Raw genomic sequence first — 15,191 nt, 5'->3', positions numbered from 1 at the left:
TTGGTGTGCAGGTGAGGGGGGAGATACCGGTCGGTACAATGTAGCTCGGTGGGAAACTCTCAGCTTTGTATGTCTCAGCCTTCTGACCCCGTGCTTGGGGTAGAAAGTGCAGATGTAGCTGTTTTCCCATTATCCGAGGCTGAAAAGATAATTTTGTACATATGATGATTTGAAACAGCATCACATGACACTGTACAAACAAGTATAAGGAGAGCAGCTCAATTCATCCAAAGCCCAAGCAACCAGCAGGAGCCAGGCATCTCCACGTGCCTGAACACCTCCAGAAGCTCTGTAGCACAGCAGTACCGATTGACTATAGATGAATAATACATCATAGAATCATTAGGTTGGAAAGGACCTTTCAAGATCACAAAGTCCAACCACCCACCTGACCTATCAAGACCCACCACCCACCAACCCATGCCCTCCCATAACCACCTGCAATGGGGTCTGCGTAGTGTCACCCCAGTAACTCATCAGGGAGCAGACCCATTTGCCAGTGCAGTGCTGTGGAAGAGCTGTCTCATGGCTATGTAATCTATCTCATGGCCCTGATTAAGAAGGTGCTATCCTTGAATCAGCACGCCCAGACTCCTGCCAACACTGGTGTAGCAATACCATCACACTTTCAGGTCTGTAGGGTGTTTTCTTCGCTGCTAGCTCAGATATTCCTGTGGAGAGTTGCATTGCACGCCTGAGAGGTGCTCTAAATGCTTCTGTGCTCAAGTGCTCTGGAAATCTCAAAAGCATCTGGGGGCAGAATTTATCTCCATGGAAAAAAGGTGCCAGTTTCCTCTCACAGTGTAAGAGGAACCAGTAGTTGTATGTGACCCCCATCCATCTCCAATTCCAGGGAATTCACAATGAAATCCCCAGAGCTGTGCTGTAGGAAAAACAGAGCAGAATCTGAAACCCTTTAGGATTTAATTGCCTGTCAGGGCTGCTGGAAACCCATTCAGCCACCTGTATGCACCATCCTAACATCTCAAAAGAGACAGAGAGGAGCACACACTTTCAAAAACACACCTAGGGGAGGCTGTGTTGTGCAATTTATTTGCAGGGCACACTGCCAGGAAGACAGAGCAGGATTCAAGCTGTTTTTCCACCTGAGTGGGCTTGAAGCCAATTCTGAAAAGTCACAAGGTAGTTTCACCAGCAAGATCTTGAATAATCCTTGGACAAAATACATGCTGTCATGAGGAAGTCTGAATTTTATCTCTAAATGAACGCCATAAGCACTGGGCCATATTTTCAGTTTCCCTGTCCCTAACAGCTCTCCAGCCACCTGCATCTGCTTGGGCTATGCATTTCCATTCATTCATCATCTCAACACTTCCATAGGCAGAGCAGAGAGTGTCCTCAACCCAATCCTACCTGTTGTTCTGGTGCTTCTCTTCATTCAACTCACGGAGAAGGAAGGAGATGAAAATGGAGAGGGATCCACATCCTACACTTCCTAAACTTAAAAGTGGATGAACAGTTTTTCCTCCCCATTTTCTTCTAAAAGAGCGAGCCATCTCATCTGTTTGTTTGTTTGTTTGTTTGTTTGTTTTGTTGGTTTGGTTTTTTGTTTTTTTGTTTTGTTTTGGTTTTTTTGTACTCTATCCACTTGTGCTCTCACACTAATTACTCAGAGCTTACATGCAAGAAAGTACCATTTCTTAATCCATGCTTTTGAAAAAGAGGCACTGAAGTGCTCAGAGAGGGACAGCTCTGACCAGCTGCAGAAACTGGACAGCGAGAGCCAGTTAAGTAGCAGGGGAGCAAGGGATTCCATTAATTATTCCATCAAGAGACTTTCCAGTGCTAATCTCAATTTTGCAGATAGAGATCAACTCCGTTTTATAAATTATTTTTTAGCCCTAAGCTGTCACTACAAGCCTGTTCCTGGACCTCATTTCTTTAATAGGAGTCTTTGCATTTCTACCATACAGTGATACACAGCCATTCATAAAGATCTATTCTTGTTCTCTGTTCTTTTACTTTAGCAACTCTTTCTTTCACTGACAGTGATGGAGTGATGAGCCTGGTTCTCTGTCAGTCCTCATCTGTGACACTCATGTAGCTGGGCTCCTCCAGCCTTCTGTCATGAGACAGGTGATGCAAATGTGCCCTGACCAGTCCTGTAACCAGACAGAGAACCCCTAGAGCCTTACAGTTACAGTTGTTGCTAGGGAAGCTGAATCTAATTCTGATTAATTATATGGTCAACTAATACATCAAATCCTTCCTCATCTCAGCTTAATTTTTTTTTTTATTTGATGATTTTTTGTTGTTGTTGCTATTTTTGGGGTGCTTATATTTATTTTACTTTATTATCTTTTAGAAATATTTTTCTCCTTACACAACATCACGTTTTCTCTACACAAGTACTCCTTCCTCTTGCATATGCCTATTCTTTTTTTTCAGCACCAGTTTTTATCTCCTTTGACTGCTCAGTAACAGATCTTATAATTTCTTCACTATATCATCTCCAGCTTTGTAAACAGCTTCTCATTCAAAATATCACCAGTGGTACATGTAGATGGGATGGATTCTATTTCCCTTGCCTGGAAAACCAGCTGCCTCATCAAAAAGGTAGATTTGTTTAACACACTGAACCTTTGGCTAATCACTTGCCCTATCTCATCTCCCTTTTATCTCCAGGCCTATAGAGATAATTGTTCTTCCTATCAAAACCTGCTCAAATCCTTTGTTGTTGTTGTTCCCATAAGGTTTATTCATTTAATTCCAGATATGGGTTTATCTGCTCTGAATCTCATAGCTTTTTAGGATAAAAACCCTATAAGCTAGCTCAGAAAACTGGGCCATCTGAGAAAACTGATGCAACCTCTTCACAAGCCCTGCCAATTAACCTTACTGCAGTTGTACAGTATGCAATTTCAATTTTATCTCACATATCACTACATATACTATGCTGCGATTGGTGATGCAGGCATCATAAATCCTTTACTGAATCCACTCCATAGCCATATTTTCAGTAAGTACAGGGAAATGAAGTAAGGCCTCAGGCAAAGTAATAGAAATTTAGTGTAGTTTGATGGAGTACAAACTACCAGGAAATGTGCATGCAGATTAAACAACTGTTTACAGCTGCCAACCCAGCCCAGTGCTTGGCATGTAAATTCAGCAGGCGTGCCATCTGTCCATTATGTAGCCACTGAAAACTTCTCCCTTAATCCTTTCCATTTAGCGACAATCCTAATTATGATTTAGGTGTGCCATTTTCCTAAGAGACAGACTAAATCCATTGTAAAAAAAAATGTATTCCTACAGTACTTACCACTACTTAGAAGAAAGATAACACTGAAGTACTAAGTTTACTGAAGGTATATTATTTGTAGATAGAGGAACCACACAGAACAAAGCATAAGTAGGAGGCAACAAAGGAGTGCTACTGGACAGGTGACAAGTAATCAGGCCTGAGATCTTGAGGGGAGAAAGAGTATGAGCTCTGGTCTCTTTGTTATTCCATAACTCTCATTTATGTACCCTGAATATGCCAATCTGTCAGAGGACTTAAGTATAATCAGTAACAAATGGATCTCACATCTCAAGTCAACCTGTGTTATTTGGGCACATCCTACTACTATTTCAGCACTATCTTCTAAATTGGAGGTCAGAAGACCAAAGCCTTGGCTATTAAAAATGCATGAGGAACCACAGGGCCAGGACAAGAGAGTGTTGCTTTAAAGAGGGAGGTGAGCTAAGGACAAATACTAATCATAACCTGGAAAGGAATCCCATTATATTCCTTGTGCCAAGGCTCCACATGCATACTGCTGCTCTGCTTACTGGCTTCTGCCACAAGATATATTTCTGGAGAGCAAGGACTGAGAATGTTATTTACGCTTTTCTGAAAATAGCCTGTTATAGTTTTTCATCTATTTGCAGCACTGGCTGAATTACCCTCTACTATATTAGCCTTTGCAGAGAAACTGCATTTGGCATAAACATAATTCTTGGCCAATAACTGGATTCCAGATCTTCCTAAAACAGCTGTTTTGACCAACAGACATAGTTTATGGCAATATTTTTCTGTTCACATGGCCCATTAGGCTTGCAGAGGTCTCAGGTTAACTGCTCAGGTTTCGTTGGCAAGAGATTTAAAGTAGGTCATTTTATTGAAAGATACTGACCTGCTTTTGACTTGGGTCTGACCTTGCTAGTCTCGGAGAAAATGTTTAGAGTTTGGGTTAATGTTTTGGTAAATATATTCCTAAGCTATTTTAGTAATAAACCTACACAAATTTCAGCATATATTCTCAAAAATTGGTTTGTACTCAGCTAACAGTAGATGCTGATGGTTTCTAAGCAGATTCAGTGCAGCTTCCAAGCTTCACTTCCTAGTTCTAATGTATGCTTTGAACTAAACTGAGAGACCTGTTCTGAGTTTTATTTGGCAATGGACTAACAGACACTGGTTTAGGCAATGGGAAAGTAATCATAAAAATTTATATGACAGAAGCAATGCAAAAATCCATCAGTGGGTAAAGCTATCTCTGGGGTTTTCTGTGGGTTTCTGTCATAATCATTTTTAAGGGAAAAAAAAAAAAACAAACAAAACCTAACAGCATGCAATTCACCTGAGAAAATAAAACAGCAATTTCACATACCTTTTACTAGGATCCAACACTAAGTCATTCTGTAGAGATGGACTCCTGTTTTCCCAGTAATGACTGAAGCATGAGGATAAAAGAGCCAGCTTTGATAAATTTCATATCTAATGTTGTGTGTTCTTGGAAAATTGAATACCAATTCTGGAAGCTGTATTAGAAGAACTTTATTTGGTTACTTTGGTTGGTTACAAGGAAGCTATTTTATAACTATTGTTGAATCTCGAAACAGATAGGAAATCTTCTGAGGTAGGTTTATCTAAATACACTGTCTGTTGAAATGCTCCTTCTACCACCAACCTTCACTAAAGCTGATGTGGGAAGAGAAAATGTAGTGGTTTGTTTGAATTCAGTTTACAAAAAATGTGCTAAGTAACAAAACATTTGGCACATTTGCCTTTGACTAGCTTGTTTGTCAGCAGGTCTCTGTAAAGAACAGAACAGATTTTAGATATGATGCAAGTGACACATGCTATCACGTACTCTGCATCACTATGCTGCTAGCAAGAGTCTAGTTAATCTGCAGCACATGGAACCCACTCACCAGTAATCAAGAGCTGGTTATAATCAAAAGTACAACTATCCTCCTCATGCTAAAGGAATTTCAACAGTGAATGAATAAAAATCAGTTAAAAATGTCCATATTTGCACATTAGGAGAGTGGCTGGAACCTCTCATATCTTGAATTCATTTGTGTGATCTGTTTTTCATCCTCAAGGTTAAATAAATAAATCTTGAGAGTAGCAATTTGCTTCTCCAGCCTGACACCACAGCTGTTGCCTTTATTCTTCATAATTTCATAATTATTACACAGAACAAGTGGCTTAATGCTATTTCACATTAATATGGTCAAAAACTGGCCTGCTGGATTTTCACAGCATTTTTGTTTCCTAACCTTGTGGCCTGATTTGTATGTGGCAATAGTCTATTGCAAAAGACCACTTGCTGCTTTATATATCCTACATATCCTAATGAGAAAGAGCAGTGACTGTGCCCACTGCTGATTTGCAACCTTTGCTTTCCTGATTAGTTATTTTTAAAGGACTAGGAATTTTTAAGACTGAAGGCAATAAAATTGGGTATGGCTAACAAACTCAAGGGAAAATTCAGACCTCCACTCGAGTTAGATTGTTCAAATCTTGTCTTGCAGAGCACAAGTTCCATTTTTTGCTTGTAATGGAGTTACTAGAATTATGCTTTCTCTTTTAAACTGCGTCATTTCTACATTAACAGTAGTTTTCAGTAACAATTCTAGCTATTACTATACATGTTTACTGCCATGTGGCAAATAATTTTGTGACTTAGAAACCTCATTATCTTGTCATAAAAAGACCTAATAATCATCATCTTACAACAACTGCTGAGACAGTGTCACAGCTCTTCTATGGTCTTGACCTAAGAACAGACTCCAAACCTGTTATTGCTCAAAAGATTAGGTCTTGTCTTCCCAACTCTAGGACCAGTAGTATTCAGGAAATTGCTCTAGAGATAGATATGTAGATAATAAATAATTTATCCAGCAGAAAACATCCTGAGAGTTATGATGCATTTCAAGATAATTTATGTTAAGATTATTTTATATTATTTTGTATTCACTTACTTACAGAGGTTTCCATTCTGTACAGAAATTGGCTACAGAAACAGCTGATCCTTCACACAGCACTGAAAGATGAAAATAGAAAACGGTGGAACTAGCATTTGTGATAAAAGGAAATTATTGCTTGTATAAATAGGAACCAGTATAATTAGTAACCAGTAAGCTGCTTATTGTGCATTAGCCCCTTTCTTAACATTTGAAAATGTGGTAAGAAATTCTGGAGAGAGGATTAAGGAGATGAGCATAGGTGAAGATGCTGTCAGCAGAGTATGTGGGTGGGATAAACATAAACACTGTACAAATGCAGCTGCTTACTATAGTAGTCCCTTGATTCTTTAAATATCAAAGACTTGAAATGTCTGTATTTCTTTCAGTCGGAGAAGGGAAGAAATGGATACCAAACAGTTGTACCTTGCAAATAACTGGTCGACACAACCATATAATGAGAGCATAATGGGAGCAGAGATTGCAAAGCACCACAGAAGATTACCCAAAGGAGTTCAGACAATTTTAGTCTTTCAGTACATTAAATACTGAGCTTTTGGACTGCAATACCAACTTGAGAAGTCATTGCTCTTTGCTGCTCTTGTACAAACATCTGTGTACAGCTGACTGACTGGAAGAACTACTGTGCCAAGAAATAACTGGTTCTCCTCTGGGACGTTTCTCAACCTAAGCAGTTCTGCTCCTTTACAGCTAAACCCACAGGCTCACTGTGGTCAAGATTTCTTGCTGTTTTTGCAAGCAAGTTGACTTGGGGAAAGAGCCGTACAAGAAAAAGCAGAACAAGAGAGCATTCCTTGCAGATATCAGGGGGAAGGAAACTGAGGCTGGAGGCAGCCTAGGTGCATGTGATGCACAATGCATGCAACACACAATGCATGCAATGAAGTGCTTAGCAGCCTTTCTGAGATGAACAACTATGCTGTATACATAGGGTAGGATTTTAAGCTATCCTAGTGTTGCAGAGAAGTTAGATGATCATACTGTGTACATACATCATGACCTAGTTTAATACTGCAGCTTGTTAGTTTGTAGTTTTCCTAAATATGAGGATGAAAAAAGCAGTTCTGAGTCAGCCTTTTCCCAAAAGGTTTCAGAGGATCCTGAAGTAAGCTGAAGATCTGGAAGTTTGGAGCAACCAGTGGAGAATACCATTAGAGAAAGTAGATGAAAATATCAGAGCTGGCTACAGCTTCATCTGTGGGCCAAAGAGATGTTAGAGAAGTGGACCAAAATGACTTTCTCCAGCTTCAGACTTCATTTTAATCACTGAATTGGTGTAAGGATGGTGATGGGCAAGGCTCTTCATCCTATAACTTTGCTTATCAGGAATAGAGAGCTTTTTCTACTTGTTTACAGAGGAAATATGTTATTTAAACTCAGTGTGGAATGCATCTAAGCTATGTATCTCACTGGCTTAAATTAAACATCCGTCCTCACATTCTCTTATCAGTTACTTTAGGCTGTTAACTGTGCAGAGTCCTGGTTACTGTAAATTCCATTTGGAAGAATTCACAATTCTTCCCACTTGTTGCATATGGAATTTAAGTATAGCCTAAATTCGGGACTGTAGATTTTATCCCAGGGGATCAAGGTTTTCAAGTTAGCAACTGAAACAGCCAGTACACCCCACTCCTATTGCAGATGTAATAATTTCATTTTAATCTAGCTGACATTAGATAATATCTAATTGTTTAGCTGTTCAGTAGGCAGATGATACGCACAGCAGAAACTGAGAAACTTATATGTTCCCAGCTTAGCCAGGAATCCTACAGAAGTACACAATCAGTAACAATTTTACTATAGACTTCCAACGTCATTAGGTGTTTGAGTGCCATTATAAATCAGTTACCTATCTGTTGTTATTACAGTTAAAATAAATACCAGGTCTAAAACTTGCACTGCTGTAAATCAGCACATTCTTCAAATCCAGTGAACTTGCATGTAATTTTGAAAAACAGCTCTGCTGGAGTAAAACCTTTACTTTGAATAGGGCTTCCTGTGCTTCAGTGATGTTTTTCACTGGGAAAAGTGGTATAAAAATTGTATCTGCAAGCTAAATGTCGTTCTATACCCATAAAATATGACAGCAACAATTAGCTGACAGATGACTTACACCTATGTGGTAAGTCTGCTAGAACATCATTTGAGGACCAGAGATAACTAGAAAATGGACTGCATGTAGTTATGTGGCTTGAAAGGTGGAGAGAGGTGTGACAAAGACTACCATCTCTCTTTTGTCATTGCGACTTAAGAGAAAGGGGCTGTAGCTCCACCTGACCGGGAAGAAGAACAGCAAAGAAGAATAAACAAGACGGGCAGACTGTGAGAGCAGGAATGCTTAATCACAACAGTTCTCTCCTACATGTACAAGGAGAAGTCACCCAATGTCCACTGCCCACGATTAGCGTGCTTGGGCCAGTGCAACCCCCTCAGCAATTTTGCAGCAGTTGTATGAGGAGGAATTTCTCATTGTACTCAAACTCACTCTGCAATCCTATAATAAGTTAGGGGAAGTCTTTCATTTGACAAAGGATTCTGGAACATATCCTTTAAGTACAAGCATAAGGCTTTGGAAGATTAAGGCCTGGGTTTCACATGACAAGAATGAAAAAATGATGGTGAAGAGAGAGTAAAACAACTAATCTTTCGACAAAGCAAGCATTTGTCTGGGCTTGCCACTTCTCACGCTGTTGTGCAACAATCTTGTAAGTAACACAGCTGAACAAATTGAAAAAGGATTTCAGAGCATGTAGGATGACAATTGGAAGATGGACTTTTGCCCCCTCTAGTCATTAATACAAAGGATGCTCCAAAAGTAATGCCTCTTATTTTATTATGTTGGCTCTTTGGCAGTAGGGGTTGAACCTTCCAGCCAATATCCCAGTATATTTTGTTTCCACGTGACAGATAGAAGCAAAGGGGCAGTCTGACAAAATGGTGTCTGACATGGAAGTGCAGAAGAAGCAAAGGTGTGTCACTGAACTCCTCTATGCATAAAAAATGGCACCCATTGACATTCATCGACACTTGCTTAACATTTACGAATACCAAACAGTAGATGTGAGCCCATAAGGCAGCGAGTGGGTGGTACATTCAGAAGTGGCAACAGTGGGGTGAAAGAAAAGGCACATTCTAGGCAGCCAAGCACAGAACTGTGCACAGAGCTGAATATCAGCTTCAATGTATTGAAAATGATGGTGGAATATTGCAAAGTTTGTACCAAGTGTGTCTCATGAATACTCACACAGGAAAGAACGTCTTACACAAGTTTGTCAAGGCGTACTGAACAGCATAATTACTGTTGATTAGATGTAGTGTCACCACTACAAGCTGGAGTCAAAGTTGCAGTCAGTGGAGCTGCAACATGTAAATTCTGCATTGAATAAAAACATCAAGATTCAGCCCTTAGCAGATGAAGTAATGTACACTGTCTTTTGAGATAGAAAAGGGGTTATACTTTTGGATTTCCTGGAACCTGGACAAACCATCAAATCTGACTGCTACATCATAATGCTGTCAGAGCTGAAGGTTCAAACTTCCAGAGTCAAGCCAGAGAAGGAGAAGCTGTCTTGTAACAAGATAGTGCCAGGTCCCATGCCAGTCTGAAGACCATGGAGCACATTGCTGATCTTGGTTGGACTGTCCTACCACACCCACTGTATAGTCTGGATTTGGTACCTTCCATCTGTTCAGGCTGATGAAAGATGGACTGCATGGGCAGCATTTTCCTAGAAACAACGCCATCAAAGCAGCTGTGAAACAGTGGGTCACCTTCGCTGGTGCAGATTTTTTACAAGCACAGCATACAGGCTCTTGTTCATCACTGGTGAAAATGCATAGTTTATGGTGGTGACTGTGTTGGAAAATAGTGTTTTGTAGCTGAGAATGTGCTCTATCAAATAGCGTTATTGTGCTCTTTGTATCTGTTCTCATTTCCAAGGAAGTAAATAGGAGGCATTAGTGTCTGAACAACTTAGGTATTTATTGTCACAGTTATAGTGAAGGCCACTTCTTTGACTAGAGAAAATTTGCATAAACAATGTAGCAGAGCCTGTACTATCAGAAAGACTATTGGCCTCCACAGGAAAATGCTGAAGGTCTCATTTAACACAGACCAAAGCTTTTTAATTTACAGACCATTCTAAGACACATCTGTTAAAATACAAGCATTTCATTTCCCTGTTAAATTAATTGTTCTGAAACTAATACATGTAGCTGATCCAGGCATTTGATTTTCTATATGCATAACATTCATTTTAGAGGTGTTTTTTTATTAAACAAAAAAGGTCAGTGCTGTCTGCTACAGATGTTTTTGTTGCTGTTTCTCAAGAAAAAGTGCTTGTACACTGCCACTGTACATTTGTTATTTTTCCATGTCCAAGTCAATCATGTTAAATTGTATGAAAAAACAATATTAATATGCAACTAGAACAGGCTTAAATGAAATATTTTACCTTACTGAAAGCAAAGTGGTTGCTGAAGTTAAGTATAAGTGTAAAGGTAATTCTGCTGCAGCTGTCACATTTCCATGAAGTTGAGCTGTCTTTTATTTAGTCAGAACTCTATAAACTGATTATTAACTATTGATACGTTAGCTGAACTTTCAAACCTCTCGATCTTCATTTGTGCATGTAAATAAGATCAGTGACAATTCAGCCATTCAGAGTTGGTTAGTGTGTGATTCAGCTGTGCCTGGCATGAGAATTGACTAACATTTACCTCTTCTGCCATTTTTCACTTTTAAAAAAACATGCCATTGAAACCAGATAGCTATCTTCTTCATTCCTTCAGAAGCGTCTGGAACAACAACAACAACAAAAAAAAAAGCTGAGGAAAAAAAATTGGATTTTTTTCATCTATTCCTCCCTTCTACCCACAAATCTGCTGTTTAACCCCCTCATGTTCAGATATATTTCTATATACTTCTGTAATACTGTAGACCACGCTGCTTAAAATTTAGTGATCTCAAGTCACATACAACAGTAAGTTCCACCATCATCTCATGCCTTAAATTCTTTTCCATATATCAAAAAGTCACGCTCCTTCTTCTCTCCCATAATCTATTTTTGTTGACTAATCTAGGTCACTGTGTTTCTCCTCCATCCCTCCCCAGCTGCCAAATGTCAAGTTGCTGAAGGAAATTTGGCTGTGGAGTGATATGTCAGTTATGTTGTGAAACAATTGGACTCTGATCTTAATTTCCAACTGGTATATTCAGATAAATTCCTAACTTCAACTTTACCCTATTGATAGATCCGGCCCTGACTTGTCACATGGAATGAATGACGCTACTCCAGAAATAGGAGTAAATATAATGACCATCCTTCCCCTAGCCAAATAATACTACAGAATGGTTTTGATAAGCCAAGAACAAGGTATTTGCTTCAGTCAATTTTAAAAGCAAAGAAAAAAGTTTAGTCTAAGTGAAAGTCAAGCTCTGGATAAGAAAATTCTGTATTTCTATTCCCACTCTTCAAGAAAGCATTCTGTCTGCAGTCGGCAGGCCAATGACTTCCCACTCAGCCCCATAGGTGAAACACAGACCAAAACCCTTCACATCTACAGCTGAACCGTGATTCTCATTTCAACCAAAGATAACATTCAGAGTAGACAACACAGTCCTGGTAGCTAGATTAACCGCTTCTTTGTCAGCTCTCAAATTGGCTGTGCATCTCTGCACGCTAGGTTAAGATGGTACTGATTACTCCCAAGAAACACAGCAAGGGCAAAGGAACTTGTAAAGACAGCAACACGTGCCAGGAAGAACACACCCTTTCCTACAGCAAATTCTTACACTTCATACTCTGCTAGCACAAGAACAGCTTTTTCCTGCCTCAGCAAAATTTCTCCACGTTCATGGAAAGGGGAAGCTAATTTTAAAGTAGGTAAGAAATAACACCATTACTTTTCTTCCCCCCAGCTACTCAGTAGTACAAGTGAACATTAACTGGAAGACTAGAAGAAAGAAAAAGCATAGGTAGTTAAGCAATGTTACCTCTTTTAACCTTATTTGTTGCCAAGATCAACATAAACACAAGTTCTGTTTATTTAGAAAACAAAAACACCAGACTGGGTAGTTTTCATCTTTATCTTGTATCATATTTGCCAAGAAAAACTAGAAGCTTTGCATGATTTTATGGGTGCATTTCAAAGTTCAGTTAGATAATCATGCTTTGTGTACAGGAAGTTTCAGTTTATTGTCAGGATAAGCTGTCATTCTCCTCACTCAGAGAAGACTTCCATATAGCTTTGCCTATCGCCATGGTGCCACAGAAATTAATATATCTATAGGAGTACTAACAACATAAGTACTGAAATACATCTATAGGTCCTTCACAGTTCTGTAGACTAAGATGTTACTCAATCATAGATTAATTCTTTCTGGGTATTCAAATACCCATTTAAGTTTTGTGTGACAAAGCTGGGATTGTAAGTATAAATGCTTTAACTAAGTAGGCACATGCATGCTCAGACACATACTAGCCTTGGTGTCTGCTTATATTTTTCAGCCTTTTGAAGTATCAAGAGAATGCTGTTCCGTGTTCCTTCTAGAGAAAGCCTGGTCTCAAACAGCAAGATGTAACATCTGGAAATAACAAGATTCAGTCATGATCAGTTGCCACAGAGATGAATACAATTTGTCTCAATCCATGTCCACTAGCTGTTACTGAGCAGTTAATTCAGTTTTGGCTGATCTCTCTGACCATAGCCATACAAGGGACCAGCTGAAGTTAAAGTTCCCACTTCTAACTGTTATACCAGCACAAGAGGTTATTTTTAAAGAGGTATTTGACATCCATATGCCTTTTCACAAAGAAAAGGCGTACAGGTGCATGGAAGAAGCCAGGAAGCTGGGATAATGACAAGTCTAGCTATACATGGGACAGGATGAAGGTCAGAAGGCAAGACAGAGAAGCCTGGAAACAAACTGATCTACAGAACATTGTTTTGTAGACACTTGTCTAGCTTATGAAGTTTGTTGTGGTCAGCCAGCTGACTCCCCATGACCTCAGATGGCTGTACAAGCAGAAGCACCTGCTCAAGACTCATTAGCTGATGTCTTATGGTGACTCATTGCAGCAACTCTTGGAAGAAGGTGACACCAACTGGACTTACGTTACCAGGACTACCATCTTCCAGGTATTAGGACTGCTAATATCTATACTCCTGCTTGTGCTTGAATGTCCCCTATTTTTTATATGTTGAAGCAGGTCACTGTGCATATGTTGTGTGTGGTGTTTTACGCATCTTATATCATTGGTAAACATTTTCTTTCACCTTTTATGCTTTGTAGGTAGCAGACTACTTCCTCTGTTGCCTTAACACCAGGCAGCCCTCCAGTCTTCCTCCAGCATGTGCTACAGTTCTGTTCCTATTAATCTGGCCAAAGAACTTTTTCAAAGAGGAAATATTAAATATAGGACTTGTTCCTGTTGTCAAGTACAAGCAATCTCATCTTATAAAACATCTGTTAGGAATGTGTAAGCTATGAAAGCTAGCCCTTAACCATACTCCAAGAACTGTCCACTCCATGGAAAAGATAATCCAAAAAACCTTTACACTGATGCTGTCTTTAAGATGCCTTAAGAGGTTTATAAAGTCTACAGCTGAAAGTATGTTAATGGAGGTCACCACTGATGGGTCAACTCAGCTTAGTTATAATGCTATAATTCTGATGAGGAGCATGTAAAGACAAGCCACATTTGTGCATTTAAATCAGGCGATCAAGAAGAAGTCTAAAGACCATTTCAAACTAGCTACAAGTCACTGTTCATTTCAAAAAAACACAATTTCATATATAATTTATGTTCCAAATGCTATGTCTCACAGAAAGTGTATGCTGGTTTGTTTACCTCATACTTTAATGGGAAAGTTCTACTGGAAGCTCTTGACTGTCCAGCTTTTAATCCCTCACTGATAAAGCACAAGAAGGTCCAATTCAAGAAGGTCACATGTGGGAGACCTATTATGTACATCTTGCCTAGTGTACATTCCAAGTTCCTCAAGCAGTTCATTCACTATTGGCTGTCAGCCCAAGATCTTAAAAAACCTCTCAAAATCAAATCAATAACAAAAAGAAGTATTCCCACAGCTCCTTATCTTGTGAGCTCTTGTGATTTGTCCACTGAGTGAAGGTATCTATTCCCTCCCTTATTATCCATTGTTCTCTTTAGTGAACCCAGAACTTCAGTTCTCTTCTTAATCAACCACCATTATTCTTTTTTCTTTCGTGAGTAGTCAAAGCAAACCAAACCTATCCTCAAAATACACCATGTCTTCCAAACGAAGCATTAATATATTCTTCATTCTGAAGAATGTGTGCACACTTCAGATTCAGCTAAGAAACAACTAAGGAAAAGGTGAAAGTAAACTGCTCCTGGATCCCCCTGTGATTTCTAGTTGCAGCTAGGTGGCCAGATTCCATCACCTTTAAAAATGCCAAAAAAAAACCAAACCCAAGTGGGTGACTACTTATGCATTCACAAAATGAACTTAAGAAAACCTGTTCAGTATTGCAAACACAGTCACCATGTGGTATCAACTCAATATTAGACTACAAAAACATCTAATTTTCTGAGAACACAAAATCATGTGAGATTACTTTCACTTCTTCCAAGATTTTCTGTTTGTTTTCTTGTACTATGGTTGTCAGTAATGCACATGCTCTAGGCCCTGCAGTACCAATAGGAATTACTTCTATGGTGCATTATTCCTAATACATATATATTTCTGGTTTTTTTGTAAAGAAAAACTCACGTTCTGTATAAATGATCAGTTCACTGACATTCTATCAACAAGCCTGATTCCCAAATTGAAAATAATTCTCATTGAAGCACTTACTATCAACATCCTTGCACCTTTTATTTCTGCTTCCCAGTAAACTCCACACTTACAGAAGATTGCAGCTTAACCTGTCCAGAAGTAGATCAAAATAACACCACCAAGAAGCTGGTATAGAAGAAAAAAAAAAA

Source organism: Coturnix japonica, chromosome 1 (genome assembly GCF_001577835.2).
Source record: "Coturnix japonica isolate 7356 chromosome 1, Coturnix japonica 2.1, whole genome shotgun sequence".
NCBI lineage: Eukaryota > Metazoa > Chordata > Aves > Galliformes > Phasianidae > Coturnix > Coturnix japonica.
Note: the sequence above shows the minus strand (reverse complement) of the source record.